This window comes from Pinus tabuliformis, chromosome X (genome assembly GCF_031772625.1).
Source record: "Pinus tabuliformis cultivar Carrire ecotype Pingquan chromosome X, CPIR1, whole genome shotgun sequence".
Taxonomy (NCBI): Eukaryota; Viridiplantae; Streptophyta; class Pinopsida; order Pinales; family Pinaceae; genus Pinus; species Pinus tabuliformis.
In genome coordinates this window covers 1293064206-1293079847 of record NC_142308.1, presented here as the reverse complement: position 1 = coordinate 1293079847, position 15642 = coordinate 1293064206, and the positions used below count along the sequence as shown (strand labels likewise).

General features: G+C 31.8%; 1 pseudogene; it reads left to right on the top strand.

Annotated features, from left to right (window-relative positions):
- Positions 1–1666: 1666 nt before the first annotated feature.
- On the top strand, positions 1667–2089 carry LOC149144774 (antifungal protein ginkbilobin-like protein pseudogene; annotated as a pseudogene).
- The last annotated feature ends 13553 nt before the right edge of the window (positions 2090–15642 follow it).

Here is a 15642-nt window from a genome sequence, read left to right as displayed (position 1 = left end):
ATGTGGGTTACTTGTTCCATAAACAATAAAATATCACACACCAAATTAGATAATAATAATAATATAAAGTGCCCATAAATATTTTAATTATTATCTACATTTATCAACTATTTAATTTACATGATTATTCATACCATAATATAAAATAATAATAAAATAAATAATATATATATCTATATATATATATATATATATATATATATATATATATATATAATTAATTAATTTAAGATTCACTAATTTTTGGAGTGGGTCTCTTGTCCCACAAACAATGGGATTTCATACACCAATTTGATGTGGGTTACTTGTTCCATAAACAATAAAATATCACACACCAAATTAGATAATAATAATAATATAAAGTGCCCATAAATATTTTAATTATTATCTACATTTATCAACTATTTAATTTACATGATTATTCATACCATAATATAAAATAATAATAAAATAAATAATATATATATATATATATATATATATATATATATATAATTAATTTAAGATTCACTAATTTTTGGAGTGGGTCTCTTGTCCCACAAACAATGGGATTTCATACACCAATTTGATGTGGGTTACTTGTTCCATAAACAATAAAATATCACACACCAAATTAGATAATAATAATAATATAAAGTGCCCATAAATATTTTAATTATTATCTACATGTATCAACTATTTAATTTACATGATTATTCATACCATAATATAAAATAATAATAAAATAAATTATATATATATATATATATATATATATTTAATTTAAGATTAGCTAATTTTTGGAGTGGGTCTCTTGTCCCACAAACAATGGGATTTCATACAGCAATTTGATGTGGGTTACTTGTTCCATAAACAATAAAATATCACACACCAAATTAGATAATAATAATAATATAAAGTGCCCATAAATATTTTAATTATTATCTACATTTATCAACTATTTAATTTACATGATTATTCATACCATAATATAAAATAATAATAAAATGAATAATATATATATATATATATATATATATATATATATATATAATTAATTAATTAATTTAAGATTCGCTAATTTTTGGAGTGGGTCTTGTCCCACAAACAATGGGATTTCATACAGCAATTTGATGTGGGTTACTTGTTCCATAAACAATAAAATATCACACACCAAATTAGATAATAATAATAATATAAAGTGCCATAAATATTTTAATTATTATCTACATTTATCAACTATTTAATTTACATGATTATTCATACCATAATATAAAATAATAATAAAATAAATACCATTAAAATATATATATATATATATATATATATATATATATATATTAATTTAAGATCCGCTAATTTTTGGAGTGATTCATGCTTGTAAAGTAATATACGGCTACTCACTTAGATCATAACGTGTGACAGTAATCTTATGAATACCATTAAAATATATTTTAATAAGATTCTGTTAATCTTCAGAATGCAGTGCTTCATGAAGCTTTTGTTTGGTTGTGTGACTCACAAAGCATGGCTCCAAATTACCATCGTCCTTAACGTCATCATCCATGTCCAGCGAGGGCTATAAAAGGGGAGCAGATCGATAGGAATCACAACAATAACGTTTGCCATTATTAGAGGTGAGCTGACATTATTAGTGGTGATATTATTTTTTTGAATTGAGGCAGCCATGACGATCATGAGTTCATTTGGCTCTGCTGTTACTGCTCTAATGCTACTACTCGTAGTGGTGGGGGCGGATAATCCAACCATCACGGGTAGCCAATGTAGCGACCAGAAAATCCCAAGCGGAAGTCCCTACTTCGATACTCTTGGAAATCTCTTGCAAGCTCTCGGACAACACACCTACGACAAGATGTCGAGCGGCGGCTACGACTACATGACGTCGTATGCAGGCGTGGGGGACTCACCCACTGCCTACGGTCGTGCACACTGCAATAACATACTGTCTAACGACTATTGCCAAGTCTGCGTTGTTACCCTCTGCAACGCCAGCTGGAGTGTTTGCGGCAATGCAGTCGGCGGTCAGCTTGAATTTGGTACGCAACTGCTTCAATACTGTTCCATCCAGTACCAGCAGTCCAACTTTTAGTAGCTACTGCTCTAAAAATTAAATGGTTGATAAGTGTATTCTCATGCAAAGCTCATAATATTTGTTGAAATTTGTAAAATGATGTGGGTTAGATAATCCATGTCTTTCCACCCTATAACTTACAAAGTCCAAGATTATCTTTTTAATAATTCTAAAATTGATAACATGTGAAATTAAAGGGAATGACATTAACATGGGAAATTAAAATGAATAATAGTTAGTCTAGTGTTTCAAGGTAAGATTGAGTTATAATGGCATAAGAGTTATTATTTTTAAATTATTCTGGTTATTTTTTATAAATAATTGTGTAATTTGATTTAATAAAAATATTTTTTAATGTTTATTTTCGCTATATATCTTAACTATCTACTTCTTTTTCATAAGTAAATAAATTAATAAAATATTACTATGATTGTTTTATTTTTGCTATTTTTTCTCTACCAATTTTTTATTGTTCATAAACAAATTGCTTAGTCATGTATTTCATCTACTTCTTCTTCATAAGTAAATAAATTAATAAAATATTATTTTGATTGTTTGTTTTTGCTATTTTCTCTCTACTAACTTTTTATTGTTCATAAACAAACAAACTATTGCTTAGTCATGTATTTCATTTGTGTACAATGTACAAGAACATTGCCTATGTATATTGGGTGAATAGAGATAATAATGGTGGGTGTCACCTATGGTTTTAGTGGTAGGGGCTTGATATGGTACATGTGATTTATTTATGAGTGTGTGAGAAATTTCAATTTTTAAAAAATAAAAAATTATAGATGATGCATTTCAATAGTATGAAAATATTTTTCTTAATATACATTATTTAATAGTTGAAATTAAAAGTTTCCAAAACACTTTTTTAGTTTCTTGACTTGCACTTTTTTAGCCAAGTTTTCAGTTTTAGGTTCTTAATATTACAAATGGTGCATAATTATTTTAATGATTATCTACACTTATCAACCATTTAATTTTTACAGTAGTTATATAGAATATTACAAATAACCCAAATTATTTTATTAATTATAGACACTTATCAAGTATTTATTTATATGAGCTACTCATATCATAATCAAAATAGCATAGAAGAATAATCTTAGAATACAGGGTACTGTAATTCATAAATAATCCAAAATCACATCATAGCTTATTAATGTGGTTCATGATCAAAACACATATGATGAACCACAATAAATGATTTGGATGGTGAACCTCTTATAATCCCTATTAAGCTCCTATGTGATTTCTGGAGAAGAGATTATGAAAAGTAATCATATAAATCCAAAATCTAACATTTTCATTAAATCGTATGAATCCAAAACTCACAACATTTTTTGAGATTTGTAAAATAAAAATAACTTACAAGATGCGGAAATGGGCTTTAAGAAATCTAATTCCTTCACAATCCTCAATTTACAAAATCAAACATAGAACCTACACGAGACTTGGCAATAAAAAGTTGCTCTCAGATTAGTGAAATATTCATGTGGATTTATATTTTCAATAACTCTAAAAAATTATAAGATGTCAAATCAAATTTTAAAATCTTTTCTTTGATAATTTTATAAGATGCTAAATCAAAATTTCCCTTCTTTGATAATAATATGCTGGTATCTATCTCTTTTTTATAAACATTCTAAATTGTTATGTTTTAGGATGTGTGTAGTTAGAGTAATTTTTTAATGAAAAAAAAAAATCATATAAATCTAAAAAAACTCGTAACATTATTTATTAAATTGTATCCAGCGAAAACTCATAATATTTGTTGAAATTTGTAAAATATTAATAACTTGCCTGATGATTATTTTGAACTTCTCTTTGTATTGGAGGCTTACTTGTAGAGTAAAGCATTTTCATTATTCTAAAAAAACTCATAACATTATTTATTAAATTGTATTAAGTGAAAACTCATAATATTTGTTGAAATTTGTAAAATATTAATAACTTGCTGGATGATTATTTTGAACTTCTCTTTGTATTGGAGGCTTATTTGTAAAGTACTTTCATTTGATTTTGAAATGTGTGCTAAGAAATCTAATGCCTTAGCAATGTTCAACTCACAAAACCAAAAGATAAACCCTACACATGACTTGCTAATAAAAAGGGGCCAGTGAGGATGGTGAAATATCCAAGTTATAATTTTATTATCTAGATTTACCTTTTTAATAACTATCCATGTTATAGTCTTATTCTCTAGATTTTCTTTTTTAATAACTCTAAAACTTTTGAGATTGTAGGCTTGTGTGATTCATGATTTAACAAGAGGCTAGGCACAGGCTTGAGAAGGCTAAAGAGACGATCTAGTCAACAACTTGAGGTAGAGAAAATTCATCAGTGGAATTTTCGAGCTAGACTTGTGACACATATGGTAGAGGAAGTGTTGGAGAGGCTCATGCTAGGGTTTGGAAGCTGACTTGTCTGAAGGGAATTCATGCCACATATTTCCTATGGGAGAAGGAAAATTTGTTTCAGTATTTTTCCGAGATTTTATTGCTGTGGATTTCATCCAAATTGTACTCATATTTTTCACTCTTGCTTAATATTAATACCCTCAATTGTTGCATTGGTTTTCCCATCTTGGGTTTTTCCGAGGACTTTTGTCCAAAAATAACTATGTTATTTTTTATGTTTTTGTGCGAGCATTTCTTCCATCATTTGTTCTTCCTCAATTTTTATGTGTGTAAATTACACTTTATTTATTCAGTATTTGATGTACAAAAGAACATTAAAAAAATAAAAATTAACAATTAGTAGAAGAATTTCGAGTTGCTGCAATAGGATTCTAGTTTGGAATTTTCTCAAACCTTTGGTTTCTAACCTATGAAATCCTTTTCCGAAGTCTTGTTCACTAAGACCTTTTGAGGACTTCTGTTCTCAACATAAATTGTCATTTTTTATGCCTCTCTCCATAATAACTTGGGTAAATCTTGATCATGAATCATTTCCTTAGTACCCTCCACAATGAACTTGTTCTTCCTTTCGACAAACTCATTCTACTGAGTGTTGTAAGGAACTATAAGATCCCCCTTAATCCCCTACTAAGTGTTGTAAGGAACTATCAATTCCGTCTTAATCCCCGTTTCCTTTCAGAAGGAAATAAGGTCCTACTAATTATACTCTCCTCCATTATCTTACATCATAACCTTGATCTTCTTCCCGATCAACTTCTCTACCTAATCCTTGAACTCTTAAAACTTGCTAAAGCCCTCATCCTTGTTATTTAAGATGTAGATCCATGTTTTCGAGGAGAAATCATCAATTAATGTCACATAGTACAAGAAACCACCCAAAAATTATATTGTTATGGGTGCACATACATCTAAAAGTCTTAGATCTAGGAACCCCATTCAGTTACTATCAATGCTTCGAAAATATCCCTTGACCTTCTTCCCATGTGCGCAACCCTTGAAAACTACTTCACGCTTTACTTGGAGCTCTTGAAGACTTGTAACCATATTCCTCAATGCTAGAATAGCTTTCTAGTGTATGTTAGAAAATATTTGATGACATAATTGATATAGACTAGCATTATCATGTACTAATGCTTAGGTTGATTGTTGCAAGATTTTCTACATGCATCCCTCTCGAAGATCGATCACCTTCAAAAAATATATTCTTGAGCCCTTATTCCATAAAAGGAATTTTCCATTAATAAATGCAACTCTATACCCTTTTTCTTCCAAGGATGAAGTAGAGAGCATGTTCCTTTTCAATCCTCATACATACAACACACCATATATATGAATATTTTCTCTTGAATCTAACTCAAAAGGTGACTTCCTCTCTAACAATTATGTGAGGATGTCATGGTCACCTATCATATGTCTTGAGGCACCACTATCCACTAACCAAATGATACCATGATCTACAAAAATGCCTATAAGGGAAAAAGAGAAGAACTAATGTATAGCATTTGTACTTTGATCAATGGATCTTTTGTCATGTGGACAATTATCATCGTCATTGTATGTTAATGAAGCATGTTGATTTCCCTTTCTCTTCCTATCATTCGTCCCTTCAGGACACTAGTTTTTATAGCGACCTAAGATTTTGACAATGGAAACATTGAATCTTTGACATATCCCTCTTCTTCTAACTCTAAATAGGAGTAAGTCTTATGCATGTATTCCTTTTATGAAAATTTTCAAATTTTTTTCTTCGTTTATCATTCTTTATATGAGTTGCTAATGGTTGGGACTTGGTATCTTGAGGTCTCTCAATCTTCCCCTTTGATAATAACCTATACTCCTCTTGGGTAGAAGAAGCCTATAGGTGATCAAATTTTTGGATTTTTGTTTTCAAATAAATGTTTGAACAAATGAATCCCATGAATCTAGAAACCCATTAATGGTTATAGTCACAAGTTTTAATTCATCAATATTTTCTCCAATGGCCTTGAGTTGATCTCTAAATTAAGAGATCCTCATGAATTAGGAAGTCGCATTATCTCATCTAAATATATAAATATCTCGAAGTTTAATGCTCAACTTCATCTTCTCACAAATTTTGTTGATTGTATATAGGCCTACTAGGGCATCATATATTTTATTTCAGGTCTTCAGCTAAGTAGAAAATGGAATCAAATTGTCTTTGATGAATTCAATAGGAATCATGTTGGACTTATTTTACATCTTCTTGTGCTTGGCCTTTCCCTCATCATCCTCAGGCTCAATAATATGGCCTCCTAAATATTCCATGACATCATTCTCTTCAAGAATGAGATTTGATGAGTTCCTACAAGCCCTAAAATTTGTTGCACCTTCTAGCCTATCTTTAGGCTTGATAGAGGGGGCAATGTGGTCAAGGATTTGGTTACAGATCAAATTTTATGATAGGTTTCTTCAAGGGATAATACTAATGGCATTCCTTCACCAAATCTCTTATACCATGTTAATTTTATAGTGCTAATTTTCTGTCCAATTAGATATGAAATTGGTTTAACACTCTCTAAAATATCAATAAGTAATTACGCTCCAATGAGTGTTTCAAAAATTCCACTCCTTAGTAACTTGGGCCTCTTTTTGTGATTACTACCCATCTAAGCGAGAGGAGAAAATGTGAGTGATGAGTGAGTGAATAAATGAGAAGTTAAGTGTCTTTTTATAGTGATATTAGAGTGATTAAGAGGCATGTCTTTGTGTAAATTAAATTTAAAATTAAATTAAAATTTCTTCCTTTCAATTTTCTTTTTCTAAATAGGTGTGGAGGAAACTACCCAAATAATTGGGTTATAATTCACCCACATATACTTTAACTTTGTTAAATTGTTCACATTTTTTTTGCATAAATTTAGTAGACTTAAAAAATAAATATTTAATACATTTTTCATTTTTTGGTAATTAAACATACTTAAGAGGAATTACATCCTACCATATTTCTTTGCATAAATTTAGGTAGTAGTAAAAAGAAAATGTTGTGCATAAGATTGTAACAACCAATTTTTTTTTTAACAACTTCCACTTTTTATCTTGATATGACAAATTCTCAAAATTATAGCCTCAGTGGGCCTAATGCTTAAGAGCATGTGTTTCCTCCAAAAAGGTCTTAGGTTCAAAATGAGAGGGTGGTAGACTTTGTAGACTTAGTGGTGCTAAGGTGGGTCCCTTCTCCCACAAACAAGGGGGCCTCATACACCAATTTTGTATGGGTCCCATGTCCCACAAACAATGTGCTTTTATACACCAATTTGGTGTGGGTTCCTTGTCCCATAAACAATGGAGTCTCATAAACCAGTTTGGTGTCCCTTCCCTTGTCCCACAATCAACTCAGTCTCATACACCAAATTACTTAATAATAATAATAATATAAATTTCCATAAATATTTTATTGATTATCTACATTTATCAACCATTTAATTTAGATAATAATAATAATACAAATTGCCCATAAATATTTTAATGATTATCTACATTTATCAACCATGTTATTTATATGATTATTCATACCATAATATGTGATAATAATAGTATGAATACAATTGAAATATATTTTAATAATTTAATTTATTTTTTTAAACTTAAGATCTGCTAATCTTATGGAGTGGTTCATGCTTGTGAAGGAACAAATGGCTACTCACTTAGACCATAATGTGTGACAGTAATCTTATGAATACCATTAAAATATATTTTAATAAATTATTTATTTTTTTAAAATAAAATCTTAGAATATTCTTAAAATTTAAATTTAATATTCGGTTAATCTTCAGAATGCAGTGGTTCATGTCATGAAGGAATGAATGACTACTCATTACTTTATTTATATGGCTTTTCATAATAAATCCTAGAATATTCTTAAAATTAAAATTTAAGATTATGTTAATCTTGAGAATGCAATGCTTCATGAGTGGGAAAATAAGAATACCAACCTGTATCCAAAATGAAGCTTTTATTTTCTTGTGTGACTCCAAAATACCACCGTCCTTAATGTCATCATCCATGTCTTGGGAGGGCTATAAAATAGGGGTAGATTGATAAGAATCACAACAATAATGTTTGCCATTATTAGAGGACACGTTAGGTGATATTCTGACAGACCATAATTGCAAGCATTCTGGCCGGAGCTCGAATAATAATAGGAATCATGAAAGGAAGTATGATAGAGGGTGTTCCAAGCCTCAGGAGTATGAGCGGAGTAAGAAGCCTGAGAATTATTTTAGGGAGAAAAGTCACATGATGGGTTTCATTACGAGAGGGATTCCAAGGAGTATTCGACTAGGGAGAAGGCCGAGAAGGAAAGGGGCATATTTGGTGAAACATTCAAGCGGAAGCGACACTGCGATGATTTAGATCACTTGAAGTGGTTTCATGATGTTGGGATGGACAAGAAGGATTCTTATGAGAGGAATTGTAGTCATGATAGATTGGATCGTGATCGTGAAAGGGACCAGGATAGGAATAGGGATCCAGATGTGCAGGGCAATGCGAAAAGCAACGAAGGTGTTCAAGGCCCTAGTCATGTTCACGAAAGTCTGGTTGGGGGATTGGGTGCAGGTGGGTCTTAGAGGGACTGGCATAATTCCAATGGGCACAAAGTGCGGGAGAGAAGATCCTCAGATTCCCACAATCTGAGCTAACTAAAGGAGGAATGGACTCCGGGCATAGTAGAATGACAGATGGAGGTAGGAGGCAAGAAGGGTGGACTATGGATAGTCGTCATGACGGACAATCAAAATTATCTAGTGAAGGTCAGAATGGGCGACAAGTCAAAACACCAGTTGATGGAAGAACCTCTCATAACAGGGATTCTGATATGAAGTCTTTAGATAAATTAGTGCTAGGACAAGATGATCTGCCTTCTCAAGAGGGTCAGTTGACAAGTTGAAGCTTAAGGTAGGTGGAGTTACTCATTCTATTCATGGAAATTCCATTGGAAATCTAGGAGGAACCAAACATGAGGGTTTGGAAGCCTCATGTGCATCTGGGAAGCCTCTGCAACTAGATGAAGGTGGGAGATGGTGTCAAAGACTTATTCTTCAGGAATAAGTTGGGCTTCTAATGTACAAACAAATTTATATCATCTTTTGATTCTTCTTTTATTGTTTAGTACCATCTCGACTACCACCAAATCACCTAGGATTTATGACATTTTTTCAATCCCATTGAACAAAACTATGGTCAATTTACGTTAATTTCTCTTTTATGTCACTCGTACATGCATAGGTGCCTTGGTAATATAAAAATCCCTACTAACATTAACTCTGTTGGTGAATTTACCTCAACAATCTTTCATACTTCTACCAAGCTCTGAAGTATCATATATTAGTATTTTCCTTTGTGTAGTGAGAGTAGTGAGGTGCTTTGCTGCCGAGTATGACATAGATGTTTTCAAGTATATAGATATGTGACAGCATCCAAAAAAATATTAAATCAGTGTAGATTGATCTTAAACCCAAATTTATCAAGCACTAAGAGGGATTGCATTTCATTAGTTGTAGCTTTTTTAATCATTTAATTCCATGTCATGAATTAAGTTCTTTAGATTAAATGATAAAATAAATGTACACATCAAGAAATTTGACCCTCTCCTTGATAGATATAAATTTAAGATGGATTTTTTCTGGTTATATTTTCATCAATTGAAGGCAACATATTTACTTTACCATTTTGTTATGTAGTTCCTGTATATCCCATTGTGTTGCCATCAATATTTTTTCCTTTTTATTTAAAACGTGCATGCAAGGATTTTCCATGTTTAGTCCTATAATGGGGTTGAGTTACTTGATTGGGCATATTTTTGTAATCTTAAGGTATTGACAGCCATGGCTGAATATGTTCATACCATTAAAGTTAATGAAGGTAGTGGTTTATGTTTTAAATTTTTCTAAATACATGTTGGTGTTCAGGATCTGTCGATGGTTATATGGAAGATTGCATATTAGGTATGCTGTATTACTGCACTCAAGGACATCAGTTTACTCCATATCCAATGTGCAGGAAAGTTGGGGTGATGAAGATGACTTCCCTGTAAGGGTGGAAATGCAACAATCACTTAAGAAGGAACTTCAGTTTTATACCAATGCATCTATTGCAAAGATGGATACACATCATGCAAAGGAAATTACTTCTGGAAAGCAGGCAGAAATGACTAATAATTTTGTAGTTGGCCAAATTGTTCACAAAAGCACAAGGATACCTAAGAAACACATAATGGATGGTGAACATGATGAGGATGATAATCATGAGAAAGAATCACAACGTAAAATCTCAAGGAACACCAAGAAATGTGCTCTAGTTAGTGAGTATGAGGAAGATGAGGAGGGACATGAGACATCTCACTGATGTAGTTTAAGGGTGCCTACGAAGCAGATGGTGGATGCTTAATATGATGAAGATGAAATGAAACACATCATAAAAGAAGATTGAAAAGGTCAAAATATGAAAGGGATTTAGAAGATTTATATCAGGAAGATGATGAAGAAGAAGCTGCATCAACCACTGAAGATGTAGAAATTGTGGATGCTGAACTTGAAAGAAATAAGAAGAGAAGCAGATGAAAACAAAATGTTGGAAATTAAAATTTTGATGATAAGAAGGAAGCTCCCCTTACTGCACGCCAAAGGTTGAACAACCTTCAATATCAGTTAAACCACCTTTCCCAGAAATGTTGAAAATCAATGAAGGAGTAGAGAAACAAATTATCTTGCCTAATTACAATATGATGGATGAATTGAGAAATGTTTGTATTAAGATTCCTTTATTGCAAGCCATAAAACAAATACTAGTTTTTGCAAAAAGAATTAAGGAATTAAGCACACAACGATCACAGAGAAGAAGAAAAGATATAAAAATAATTTAGGTAGTTGGAAAAATTGCAGACATTATGATGGGGAAGATAACAATTCAAAAAATATTTAGACCCAGGAAGCCCCATTGTAAAAATTCACATCAATGGAACTGAAATACCAAACATACTAATTGACCTAGGAGCATCCATAAACATAATGAGCAAACAAGTTATGGACACACTTAGGCTTCCTAACCTTCAATACACACCAACCTTATTGCAATTACCAGATAGATCTATTATTAAACCAGATGGTGTGTTAGAAGATTTTGTGGATCTTTAGATTCTTGGAAATATCATGTTGATTTCATTATCTTAACACCCAAGAACAATGTAGGAGGACATCCATTAATTCTAGGAAGGCCTTGGTTGGCTACATCAGACGCTTTTATCGACTGTAGGTCAGGTGATATGTTTATCTTAGATGGAAATTCTACAAAGAAATTTACATTATACCCCCCTACAAGAACAACAATAGATACATAAACTGAGAATGGATAGAAGATTGAGAATATATACAACCTATTTTTGTCACTGAACGAGTAAAAGAGGAGCACAAACTTTTGAATTTATTAGAAAATAATGAATCTTCCTCACATTATGAGCATAGTAGAAATGAATATCTCTCCTATAAACAAGTATCACTATTGTTCATGGAAAAATTAGGGAATTCCTCGATAAAAATATTTTGAGGAAAAACCTTAAATGTCAATGAAAATTTGGAAGACATGCAAAATAAACAATTGATAGAAATTTTACGGAAACATTCTTTTGCTTTTGCATGGGAATACACTGACATGAGATGGATTGATCCTAAAACTTGCATAGATCATACATACATTGAACAAAATGCAAGACCAGTTAGACAACCTCAACGAAGAATGAACACAAATCTAAAAGAAATTGTTAAGGAAGAATTGCAGAAATTATAAAATGTAAACTTCATCTATCCAATATCTGACAGCCAGTGGGTTTCACCCCTAGTAATCATCCCTAAAAAGAATGGAAAATGGAGAGTATGCATCGATTACAAGGAGTTGAATAAATCAACATTAAAAGACCACTTTCCGTTTCCTATCATAGACCAGGTCTTAGATAATCTAGCAGGAAAAAATTATTTTTCCTTCTTGGATGGGTTTAGTGGATACAACTAGATTCAAGTGGCCCCTAAAGATTATGATAAAACCACATTCACTTGTCCATGGGGAACTTATGCTTACAAGGTACTTCCCTTTGGGTTATGTAATGCTCCAGTAACATTCTAAAGGGCAGTCCTTGGCATTTTCTCTGACCTTATCCATGATTGTGTGGAAGTGTACATGGATGATTTCACAGTCTATGGGGATTCTTTCAATGAAGCACTAGAAAACCTGGAGAAATTCTTAATAATATGTCAAGAAACAAACCTCTCATTAAGCCATGAAAAATGTTTCATGATGTTTAATGAGGGAATTTTTTTAGGTCACCATATTTCCGGAGATGGAATTAAGGTAGACTCATCTAAGGTGGAAGTCATTTCCAGATTACCAGTGCCAAGTATTCAAAAGGATGTTAGAAGTTTTCTCAGTTTTACCGGATACTATAGAAGATTTATAGAAAGCTTCACAAAAATTGCATCCCCACTATTTAAATTACTCACCAAAGACTATGAATTTTGTTGGGATTCTAAATGTCAAGTTGCCTTTGAAACATTGAAAAAGAGAATTTCTGAAGCACCCATCTTAAAAGGACCTAACTGGAAATTGCATTTTCATATCTCAATAGATGCTTCAGATTCAGTCTTAGGAGCTGTTTTAGGACAGAAAGATCTCACTCATTATGCCATTTATTATACTAGTAAAAATTTAATCCCTGAAGAGTTAAATTATACTGTAACCGAAAAGGAATTCTTAGCTGTAATTCATGCCATTAATAAATTCAGACATTATATAACTGGCTATGCAACCTTTGTCCACACAAACCATTCTGCCATTAGATACCTGATGAATAAACCATTCACTAATGGAATAATAACTAGACGGCTCCTACTTTTACAAGAATTCAACATAACCATTCTAGATAGACTAAGAAAGCATAACACAATTGCTGATTTTCTTTCTAGAATACAAAATGAAAACGATGATCAACCCGTAGAAGATAAATTTCTTGATCAATATCTCTTTTCAGTATCTACTAAATCACCTTGGTATGAAGATATTGCTAACTATTTGGCCACAAGAAAAATGTCATTTCATTTATCTCCTAGAGAAAAAAGAAGAATAGTCCACAATAGCACATCCTACTCATGGATGAATGAGGAATTATATAAGACAGGACCAGAACTCATAATCAGAAGATGTGTTCCAAGGATAATTTTAGGGGCGAATGTTCGCCCTTTGGCGAAATTAAGGGGTTTTGAATTTTTAGTGGGCGAATATTTTGTATCATAGTACATTTTTACAAATCACCTCAAATAGCCCACCTTATTTTAAGGGAGAGGGTAAAAAAGGTAAATTTAGCCCTTGAAATTAAGACTTACAACCTTCCATTCGCCCATTTTCAAGAATAGGTTTTATTTAAGTGAATCCATTCGCCCATTTTCAAGAATAGGTTTTATTTAAGTGAATCCTATGGGCCAAATACCATATTTATAAAAGAGGTATGGTAAATTAATAAAAATATAAATAAATGAGAGGTATGGTAAATAAATAAATCATTTTTTATATTTACTCCATAAGTCACCTTATATACATGTAAGGGTGTAAACAAATAAAAATATAAGTAAAGTGGAGGTATGGTAAATAAATAAAACGTCTTTTTATACTTACTCAAAAGGTATGGTAAATAAATAAAAATATAAATAAACTAGACGTATCGTAAATAAATAAAACCTCTTTTTATATTTAGTCCATAACCCTCATTCTATTTATGAAGGCTCAAGAAAGAGGTTTTATTTAAGTGAATCCTATGGGCCAAATACCATATTTGTAAATGAGGTATGGTAAATTAATAAAAATATAAATAAACGAGAGGCATGGTAAACAAATAAAACATTTTTTTATATTTACTCCATAAGTCACCTTATATTTATGAACACTCAAAAAATGGGTTATATTTAGGTGAAACCTATGGCCAAAATACTATGGGACAAATACCATGGACTAGATTGTTATTAATACCATGCAAAAAACCATTATTAACCGTAATATTAGAATTAATAAAAATAAAAATGGCACATGGTATTGACCCATGGTATTCACCAAAATGGCACATGGTATTGGCCCATGGTATTCACCTGGAATGTAGCCTATTTAAATGGGGGAATTAAACCAGCATGTAGCCTATGCTAAGATTCACTAGGACTTTACAAAGTTTTATTATTTAATGAAAGACTCGCCAAGATCTTACAAGATTTTATAATTGAGTAAAATATTCGCCATGCCTGGTGAGAGATTCGACAAAAAATTATATATACATATTATATTATTGATAAAATCGCCTTCCATTTTTCCTATATACCATGGAGATTCGCCCATTTATTATATTTATAAATTTAAGGGGGTTCTTAAAATTTTCCCTGATGTGTTCGGGAGGACAAAATACCAGAGACACTAAAATATTGTCACGATGAGCCATGTGGAGGACATTTTTCTAAAATAGGACTGCTTACAAAATCCTACTTTTAGGATATTATTGGCCTTCCATTTTCAAGGACACCAAGGAATATGTTAAGAGATGTGACCGTTGTCAGAGAATGGGCAAACCTACTCTTTCAAATGAGATGCCACTGCAACCACAGGTACTTATCGAACCATTTGAAAAATGGGCACTGGATTTTTTTGGACCAATCAACCCACCTTCAAAGAAAAAGAAGTATATTCTATTATGTACTAATTATGTCATTAAATGGGTAGAAGCTAAAAAACTTCCTTTTGCTACTGAAAATACTGTAGTTCATTTCTTTTTGAGGATATTTTTACTCGTTTTGGTGTTCCAAGAGAAATATTAACAGATCAAGGGACACAACTCAAATCCAGATTAGTGCAGAAGCTTGTTGACCAATACAAGATAAAACATCAGAAGTCAATTCCATACCATCTGTTAGTTCTAGTCTTCGCAGCACCAGGGATCAACATGAGCTCTTACTATGTCTAGTTTTTTTAGAAGTTTTGCACATGATGTTCAGCACAAAACATGTCACAAGTGTGTCCATCAGAAGAATCTTGGAAAAATATTTCCAATGGTATATCACACTCCCATAACCGGCTCCCAGATTAGAAGATATGACTGAAATG